Raw genomic sequence first — 11,372 nt, forward strand, 5'->3', positions numbered from 1 at the left:
GGGGGATAAGTAAGGGAAGGGTTTAGTCAAGGAACGTATATAAATGACTCATGGACATGGACAATGATGTGGGGATTTGACTGTGGGAGAAGGGGTGGGATGTGTGTGGGGAGCAATGGGGGAAAAATGGGACAACTGTAATTGAAAAACAATAATAAAAATAAATAAAAAATAAAAAAATAAATTAAAAAAAAGAAGTTAAGATGTACCTAAATTACTGCAGTATCATGACAAAGCTGGAAATGATATGGAGTTACTTCTAATGAATGAATAAAGAAAGTGGTTTATTGAGGTGGAATCCACTCCTGGTGACGATGTTGTAAAGAATGTTGTAATGACAGCATAGAATTTAGAATATTACATAAACTTAGTTTGAAAAAAGTGACTTCAATTTTGAAAGAAGTTCTACTGTGGATAAAATCCTATCAAACAGTATCACACACTACAGATAAACCATGAAAGGAAGACTCTATCGATGCAGCAAGCTTCATTGTTGTCTTATTTTTTTAAATTTCCACAGTCACTCCACCCTTCACCAACCAACACCCGGATCAGTCATTAGTCATCAACAATGAGGCAAGACCCTCCACCAGCCAAACAATTATGATGGTTACATTTTTTATCAATAAAGTACTCTTTTTGTCCTCTGGAGAACATGCTTACTGATTCTAAAGAGAAGGGAAGAGAGGGACAGAGGGAGAGAAACATTGATGTGAGAAACATTGATTGGTTGCCTCTCACATGTGCCCTGACAAGGTACTGAACCCATAACTCAGGCATATGCCCCGACCCAGAATTGAACCCGTGACATTTCAGTTTTTATGGGATGATGCTCCAACCAACTGGCCATATAAATAAAATATTTTTTAATTGAGGTAATAACTTCATTTTTTAGACATAATGTTATTGCACACTTAATTGACTATAGTAGTGTAAACATAATTTTCATGTGCACTGGGAAATAAAAGAATTGTGTGATGTGCTTTACTGCAATACTTGTTTTATTGTGATGGACTGGAACTAAAACCACAATATCTCAAAGGTATGTCTGTATAACAAATCTGATATGTGGTTAATCAAAATACCTATCTGTGAGTCCAATGGTGAAATACAAAACTCTCCTGGGATAGAGATTTTGTCTTGTTTACATTTGTGTCCCAGGCATCTAGCTCAGTGCCTGAACTGGCTCCTTCCTTGAAGTATTTACCTTCTTTAGACCTCAGTTTCTTCATTAATATAATGACAATAATATCTGACTCCCTTAAGTGTGTTCTATAAATAACATAATAAACCAAAAATACTTTTGAAGTAGTTTAAAAGTTTAACTCAGTCCCCATGAAAAATAATTTTAATATTTTCAGTAAGTAGTTTTATGTTTTGGTTCCCCCTTTTTCTCACAAACTGACATAGAAAAGAAAATTAATCAGAACTTTAATCCACAAAGACTATATAGTCAAGCTCTCAAGACTTAGTTCAAGAAATAAATTACCCATAGAAATTTTTGAGCACTACCCTAACACACACACACACACACACTTGCTGAAGTAAAATTGGTGCCATAAGGGCAGGAATTTGTTTTATTAATCTTTGTATCTCTAATATTGAAAACAGTAGTCCATGTATGGTAGTTGTTAAATATCTTTCAAATAAATGAATGGACTTGAATTTATTAAAATAGTCCAGCAATAGGGTGGTTTGATTTTCCTGGGAACATAGAATGTGTGCTGCATTTCTATATGAGTAAGTTTTATTTATTGGGTTGGACAAAAATTCTGTTTACATTTTTTCTGTAAAGTAAGACACATTTTTCATTTTCATCAATAACTTTATTTATTTGGATATTTTGAGTATGTTGGCTATCTCTCATGATTGGCTTCTAGTGGGTAGAGGCCAGGGGTGCTGTTAAACATCTTCCTATACATAAGACAGCCCCACAGCAAAGAATTATTTGGCCAAGATGTCAATAGTACCCAGAACTTCGCAAACCACTTTTGACACATTCAATCAGTCATAGCACTTTCTCCATACACTGCATAAATCCTTTCTTTTTTGCATTTCAGTTCTGTTTTTACCTTTCATGAAATAATAAAGCATAATACACTAAAAAAATGTTGCATATTTTCTTCCATTTTCAATATTAAAATGGCTGTGCAAAAATTCACCAATTTGGGTATTTTTTTAAAAAAATGTACACTGATATGACAGCTGTCACAAAACAATCTAACAATATTGTTTCAAATGAAGTAAAAAACAACTAAACACTACTAGAGCCATTGTATGGAAAGAAAATTAACTTTTGGGGCAACCCATATATCCTCTACCTATAGTTGAAAAAATGGAGCATCATAGAGATTAAGAACTTGCTCAAGGTCATTTAGCTAGAAGATAGCTGGTGTGGGATTTAATCTCCTCCCTATTAGTCAAGCATTATGTCATACTGCCACATTGAATCACTTTTCTAACATGAATTACGTTTCATATCTAACCTAATTAAAGTCTGTTTGATGTAAAATAATCTTCTTAAAAACAGAAAGATTCACCTTTTAATGATTAAGACTTCATTTCTGGCTGCAGGACCAGAATGGAATTTTTTTTAAAGGTTTAGGCTATAATGTCTGGAAAGTCTCTTAAATTTTGTGAGCTGGGGAAAATCACTGGAGCTCTTTTGACCTTCATTTTTATCTTCTTTAATAGAGAAAATACTATCTTCCTATTCTACCTCACAGGATAGAAAGGATCTATAACAATATGTGAAAGTGTTCTATGAAATATAAAGTGCCATAAAAATATTTTTTAAAGATATTTCAGGGGTGGGGGAGATGGCAGCGGAGTAAGTAGCAGTGTTGTCTGCTTGCTCCTATCGTGGAAGAACTTGGAGTACAAACATGGAGTGGAAAGTGAGTGAGAGCAGCTTTTAGATGGGGCGAACAGGAATGGGAGTGTGGGAGCAGTGTGGGAGAGGGCAGAAACCATGGCCTGCACTCTCCAAGTAGAGTTTCTGGGCTTCCCAGCCAAGTGCCTCTGCTGCACTGCATAGGGTCAGCTGCTGCCTGGCTTATTAGAAGGGATCTTGCCTGAAAACTGCGCTCCTGCTGTAGGCACCCTGTCCAGTGACATCTGGAACGGAGTCAGCAAGAAGGTTTGGTGAAACAATTGGGGGCGCAGGAAGACAGAGGCCAGCCCTCACTGCGAGAAACTGTGAATTGAGACTTGGTAGGGACCCCTGGGTTGGCAACTCTGTGCCCATAGGCACATGTACAAAGGTTCTTCCAAACAAAAATATAGACCAGTGCTGCAGTTTTGAAGCCACACAGAGACTTTTTGGAAGAGGAGCAGAAATAAGACTTGAGACTAGGCAAGTACTATGGGCGTGCACAGTAGCTCGCTGGCAAAGTAGCACTGCTAAACAAAAATTAAGTGTGCTAGAGAGTACCACATACCAGTGTGGAGGACCCAACTCAGTGAAGCTTACAGCAGAGAGCTATGGCAGACCTGCAAGTGAGAGACTAGCAGCCCCAGAATCCAGCTAGATCTCCTCACAGACAACCAGCTGGAAAAGAAGATATGAAATCAATGGAACTTTGACCAGAGGCAGATCCAGAAAGAGAAGAAATCAGTAAAAACCAGATATTACTGGGACAAATTCCACTGTGGTATTCTTCATAAGTTATTTTCTATTCTTCTCAGATTATGCATTTTAAGTCACTGGTTGTTATATTATAGTTTATTCCAAATATTATATGTTGCTCCTCCCTTGTATCACCCCACTTGAACATCTGATCTCCCCTTCTTACTTTGGTCTTAAATGCTATCTTCTTTCCTACTATGACTAGTATCCATTTCTCAGCTTAAATTTGAATTTTTTCCCTCTCTTAACCTTGTTTTCACCTCATTCTTAACATACCTACTCCCTCTATTATCTCAAATTCACTTCCCTCTCCTTTGGAGAGCTCTTAAACTTTTATTTTCTTTTTCCCTCTTATTTCCACCCCATCTATACCACTCATAGCCCGAGGTTGTACTGGGGAAAAATGCTTTATTTAACCTGTTTCCTACCATCTTTTCCTCTTATTCTTTTAAAAAATTTTTGTTTTGTTTTGTTTATGTTCCTTCTCACACTAAATATATGTCATATAATTTCTGTATAAACCTAATATTATATACTTCCACTCTTTCACTTCATTCTGCCTTTTTCCTTCCCCTTTTCAACATACAATGTAAATTTTACTTACTGTCTTATATTGCCTTGTCCCTGCTTGCTACTGTTATTGCTATTTCAACTTCCTTCTCAAAAATCATCTTTCTTTTACTCAAACTTATCTGTTTTTTCTTTAGTATAATAGTCTTACTCTCTTTACATCTATATTAATACTGGCTCATTTGCTGCTGATAGTGTGATTGTGGGTGGGGGATATTTGTGAGGGTGTTGGTTTCTTGCCTTGGTTGTGTGTTTATGTTTTAACAGCATCTCCACAAAATAATTTAAGGCATGGTGGGCAGAGTGACCCTCAATGAACTAGTCAGAGGGAAGTTTCCATCAAGAGCAACACAACAACAACCAAAACTGAAATACAACCAGGTAGTCTAAACAAATGGCATAAAGGGCACCCAAAGAGCATCAATCTCAGGAGATGAAAGAGACTGCAGGTGTCCTATTATAGGTTATACCACGAAGGTGGGAAATCAAAGCAGACAAATCTAAGAAACAAGAACAAAAAAGAAGAGTCACCTAAAATGGTGAGACAAATAAACAACCCCCAACTAAAGGAAAAGAGAAATCCCCAGAAAGAGTGCTAGGTGAAACAGAGGCAAGCGAATTATCAGACATGGAATTCAGAAGAATGATTATAAAGAAGCTCAATGAACTCAACACACTCAGAGAAAACTACAATGAACTCTAGAGAAACTAAAGAGAACTGCAGGGAAACTACAATGAACTCCAGGGAAGCTACAAGAAACTGAGAACTACAGAAACATTAAAAAAGACAGAGAAACTACCAATAAAAGCCAGGAGGCAGTGAAGAATACAATTTCTGAACTGAAGACCACAGTAGAAGGAATAAAAAGCATGATAGAGGACGCAGAGCATTCGATCAGCAATCTGTAGGAAAATATGGAAAAAAATTTCCAAACACTGCAACAAACGAACACTGAAAAAGAGTGAAGAGGGTTTAAGAGAGCTGCAGGACAACATGATATAACAATATCTGTATCATAGGGATACCAGAAGGAAAAGAAGGAAAAAGGTAATGACAGAAAATTTCTTTGACTTGAGGAGAGAAAAAGTCACACAAGTCCAAAAAGAACAGACAGTCCCAATGAAGATAAACCCAAAGGGGCCCACTTCACGACACATCATAATTAAAAGAGCAACATTAGAAGACAGAAAATCCTAAAGGCAGCAAGGGAGAAACAGCAAATAACATAAAAGGGAACTCCAATGACACTATCAGAAGATTTCCCAACAGAAACACTATAAGCCAGAAGGGAATGGCAAAAAATATTTCAAGTAATGAAAAACAAAGGCCTACAACCAAGAATACTCTACCCAGCAAGGCCCTCATTCAAAATGGAAGGTGAAATAATGAGTTTCCTAGACAAAAAAAGGCTAAAAGAATACATTTCCACCAAATCAGCATTGTAAGAGATGCTAAAGGGAATGCTTTAAGAAGATGAAGAAAGAGAGAGAGAGAGAGAACACAGATACAAAGAGAAAAAATCACAATTAATAAGTACCGATTAATAAAAACCTTAAATGTAAATGGATTAAATTCTCCAATAAAATGGCATAGGGTAGATGAATGGATAAGAGAACATGACCCACATATATGCTATCTACAGGAGATGAACCTCAGAACAAAAGATCAATACAGACTGAAAGTGAAGGATGGAAAAAGGCATTTCAAGGAATTGGACATGAAATAAAAAAGCAGGATAGCCATACAGAATAGATTTCACAACAAAACCATAAAAATAGACAAAGAAGAACATTTCATAATACCTAAGGGAACAATCCATCAAGAGGATATAACCCTGATAAACATATATGCACCCAACATAGGAGCACCAAAATGTATAAGGAAAATCTTGGAAGACTACAAGAAGGATATCAACAGCAACACACTCATAGTAGGGGATTTTAACACCCCATTATCAACAATGGATAGGTCTTCGAAGCAAAGAAACACCAAGGATGTTGAGGCATTGAACAACATTCTAGATCAAATGGACTTAATTAACATATACAGAAAGTTTCACCCCAGAGAAGAAAAATACATTCTTTTCAAGTGCACATTGAACATTTTCAAGGATAGACCAAATGATAGGAAACAAAACAAGCCTCAACAAATTCAAGAAAATTGAAATTGTATCAAGAATCTTCTCAGATCACAATGGCTTGAAATTGGAAACCCACCCCAAGGAAAAAACTTAAAAACATTCAAATTCATGGAGAATGAATAACATGCTATTCAATAATGAATGGGTTAAAGATGATATAAAGGAAGAAATCAAAAGGTTTCTAGAAACAAGTGATAATGAACACACAACAGCCCAAAACCTATGGGACACAGAGAAGGCACTCCTGAGAGGGAAGTTCAGAACAATACGGTCTTACCTAAAAAGGATAGAAGAATATCAAATAAAAAATATAACCCAAAGGCTACAATAAGTAGAAGAACAACAACAAATAAAGCACAGAGTGAGGAGAAGGAAGGAAATCATCCAGATCAGAGCAGAATTAAATGACATCGAGACTAAACAAACAACTCAAAAGTTCAATAAAACCAGGAGCTGGTTCTTTGAAAAGATAAACAAAATCAACAAGTTTTTAACCAGGCTCATCAAAAAAAAAAAAAAAAAAAGAGGGCCCAAGTAAACAAAATCAGAAAAAAGGAAGCTAAATAACAACTAATACCACAGAAAGACAAAGGATTGTAAGAAATTACTACAAACAACTGTATGGCAAGAAATTTGAGGACCTGAATGAAATGGACAAATTTCTGAAAACATAATCTTCCAAAACAGAATCATGAAGAAGCAGAAAGCCTGAATAGATGGATAAAATCAGTGAAATTGAAGCAGTAATCAACAAACTCCTAGCACACAAAAGCCGTGGATGGATGGCTTCACAGGTGATTTTTACAAAACATTTAGTGAAGAACTAACACCTATCCTTCTCAAACTATTCCAAAAAATCCAAGAAGAGAGAAGACTCCAAAACTCTTTCTATGAGGCCAGTATTACACTAATTCCCAGACCATTCTCAAGACACAACAAAGAAAACTACAGGTCAATATCACTGATTAACATAGATGCAAAGATACTAAAATATGAAACAAAATATTGACAAACCAGATAAGCAACACATTATTAAAATCATACACCATGATCAACTGGGATTCATCTCAGGAATGCAAGGATGGTTTAATATTCACAAACCAATAAACATAATATACCACAAAAACAAAATAAAAGACATAAATCACATGATTATATCAATATATGCTAAGAAGGCATTTGATAAAGTACAAACCCGTTTATGATAAAAAAAAAAAACTTAGCGAAATGGGAATAGAGGGAGTATACCTCAACATAATAAAGGCCATATACGAGAAACCTGAAGCTAACATCTTTTGCAATCAGCAAAACTGAAAGCATTCCCCCTGAGATTAGGAACAAGACAAGGGTGTCCACTCTCTCCACTCTTATTCAACATAGTGTTGGAAGTTCTAGCCACAGCAATCAGAGCAGAAAAAGAAATAAAAGGCATCCATATGATATCACCCAATACAGGAAACTAAAGAGCAACACAAACAAATGAACTAAATAGGCAAAGGCTAGAATAGTAGTCAGTACGGGGGAGGGGGAAGGGAGAGAAGGGGGATAAGTAAGGAAAGGGTCTAGTCAAGGAACGTATAAGAATGACTCATGGACATGGACAACGGGGAGGGATACAATTGTGGGAGAAGGGATGGGCTGGGAGGGGGGAGCAATGGGGGAAAAATGGGACAACTGTAATTGAATAACCAAAAAAATAAAATTAAAAAAAAAAGAAAAAATAAAAGAAAGTAAAACTATCATTATTTGCAGACAGTGTACATAGAAAACCTTATAGACTCCACCAAAAAACTACTTGACCTAATAAGTGAATTTGGCAAAATAGCAAGGTATAAAGTCAATATTCAGATATTAAAGGCATTTCTGTATACCAACCATAAAATACCACAGATACAAACTAGAAAAAAAAATCCCATTTGCTAGAGCAACAAAAAAATAAAGTACTTAGGGATAAACTTAACCAAGGAGATAAAGACCTATACTTGGGAAACTACAGAACACTGAAGAAAGAAATTAAGAAGATACAAATAAATGGAAGGATATATCATGTTCATGAATGGGAAGAGTCAACATCATTAAAGTGTCCATACTACCCAAAACAATTTATAAATTTAACACAATCACTATTAAAATATCAACAGCATATTACACAGACCTAAAACAAATAGTTCAAAAATTTATATGGAACCAAAAAAGACCTTGAATAGCCACAGCAATCTTGAGGAAGAAGAACACAGTAAGAGGAATCACAATACCTTATATCAAAATATACTACAAGGTCGCTGTAATCAAAATAGTCTGGTACTGGCATAAGAACAGGCATATATATCAATGGAACAGACTAGAGAGCCCAGAAATAAACCCAGATCTATATGGACAAGTAATATTTACAAAAGGAGAAGGAACATCAAATGGAATGAAAATAGCCTCTTCAACAAATGGTGCTAGGAGAACTGGACAGGACATGCAAAATAATTAAACTGGACCTCCAACTTACACCATGTACCAGAATAAATTCAAGATGGGTCAGAGACTTAAATGTAAGCTGTGACACTATAAAAGTCCTAGAGGAAAATACAGGCAGGAAAATCTCAGATATCCCACATAGCAATATTTTCAATGATAAATTTCCAGCTTCACTGGAGAGGACACTCCAGCGTCATCACAAGATGTCGATTCAACACGGGAGGAGACAGATACCGTGTCACTCCCGAGTCGGACTGCACAACCATTATCGGCGGTGCAGATAGACTCTTAAGAAGCTACACCATCGTCTCTCGAGACGGACGGCTGCCGACGACGACGACGACGATGACGACGACGACGCCGACGAAATTTCCTAAGGCAAAAGAAATAAAGAATAAACAAATGGGACTACATCAAACTAATGGTTTTCTGCTCAGCAAAAGAAAATATCAACAAGATGGAAAAGGAACCAACTGTATGGGAAAACATATTTACCAATGATACCTCAGACATGGGATTGATCTCCAAAATATATAAAGAACTTATAAGACTCAACACCAAGAAGACAGAAAATCCAATTAAAAATTGGCAAAGGACCTGAACAATATCCTCTCCAAAGAGGACATAGAGAGGGTCCAAAGACATATGAAAGAATGATCCACATCACCAATCATCAGATAGATGCAAACTAAAGCCACAGTGAGATACCGCCTCACACCAGTCAGAATGGCCATCATCAAGAAATCAACAAACAACAAGTGCTGGTGAGGATGTGGAGAAATGGGAACCCTAGTTCATTGTTGGAGGGAATGCAGACTGGTGCAGCTACTATGGAAAACAGTATGAAATTTCCTCAAAAAACTAAAAATTGAACTGCCTTTTGATACAGCAACTCTATTGCTAGAATTATACCCAAAGAGTCCTGAAACACGAACTCAAAAGAACCTATGCACACCTATGTTCATAGCAGCACTATTCACAATAGCCAAGGGCTGGAAACAGCCTATGGGCCCATCTGTAGATGAGTAGATTGAAAAACTGTGGTACATTTACACAATGGAATACTATACAGCAGAAAGAAAGAAGGAACTCCTACTATTTGCAACATGGATGGAACTGGAGGGTATTATGCTTAGAGAAATAAGCCAGGAAGCAAAAGACAAATACCATATGTTATCACCTAATAGAGGACACTAATGAACAACACAAACAAATGAGCAAAATAGAACCAGAGGCAAGTAAACAAGGAGCAGACTGACAGTGACCAGGGAGGAGTGGGGAGAGGAGAAGGAGGTAAAAGGAGAAGGGTCTAGTCAAGGAACTAGTATAAATGACCCATGGACATGGACAACGGGGTAATGGGGTGGGGATGGACTGTGAGAAAAGGGGTGGGCTGGTGGGTGGGGAGCAGTGGGGAAAGAAGTGGGACAACTATAATGGAAAAACAATAAATAAATTTAAATAAATTAATTAATCAAAAGTAAAGATATATCAGGGATCACTGCACTGGGGGAGACTGCATTAAAGTAAAGCAGAAAACTATTTGAATTTGTTTTTGAATTTTGAGTCTATATATCATCGTCGTCGGCAGCCGTCCGTCTCCAGAGACGATGGTGTAGCTTCTTAAGAGTCTATCTGCACCGCCGAGAATGGCTGTGCAGTCCGACTCGGGAGTGACACGGTATCTGTCTCCTCCCGTGTTGAATCGACATCTTGCGATGACGCTGGAGTGTCCTCTCCAGTGAAGCTGAAGCTACAGAGCCTGGGCAGGGTGATATGGAGGTCTGCTGTAGCCCATGCAGCAGACCCCCCCTCTCATCGCAGCTGAAGGGTCCAAGGGAAAGATGGAGTCAATACAGCTTGGTTTCAGGTGCGCCGCAGGAGTTGCCGGTGTTGACTACAACGTCAAACCGCCTTAGGGACTCCGGCTCCGGATTTTCTGTCGGGGTTTACTCCCTTAGCCTTTCCCCAGAAGAGGTATGCCGCAAGGCAGCGAAGGTTTTTTGGAGTCAGAGTTTTCCTTCTCTGATGTGCCCTGACTGGAAGATCGAACCAGCGACACTTAGCTCGCAGGCCGACGCTCAATCCACTGAGCCAAGCCAGCCAGGACATATATAGTATATAAATATATATACTTTTTTCTTATAAATCTTTTAAAAATTAAGATAACTTTGAGGTAATTTTGGAGTCTTTTATTTATTTTTTTAAAAGATATATTTATTTTTAGAGAGGAAGAAAGAGTGGGAGAAAGAGAGCTAAAGAAACATCAGTGTGGATGTGTGGTTGCCTCCTGCACACCCAGGCTGGGGACTTGACCTGCAACCCAGGCATGTGCCCTGACTGGGAACTGAACCAGCAACGCTTCAATCCACTTAGCCACACCATCCAGGGATATGGGGTCTTTTTAGTTGAGACTTTTTCTATTAATTCCAACCAAGAAGACCTAATGGATTGGTTTGCAAGCCTGAGATGAGTAGCCTTGTGACCATGTGGCCTACTGCTTTAAGCAGATGGAATAACACATTCAGTGCTAATTAAAATCTTCAAAGGGTCTTGAAAGGGTAGCA

Source organism: Furipterus horrens, unplaced genomic scaffold, assembly GCF_987537825.1.
Source record: "Furipterus horrens unplaced genomic scaffold, mFurHor1.1.pri manual_scaffold_9, whole genome shotgun sequence".
NCBI lineage: Eukaryota > Metazoa > Chordata > Mammalia > Chiroptera > Furipteridae > Furipterus > Furipterus horrens.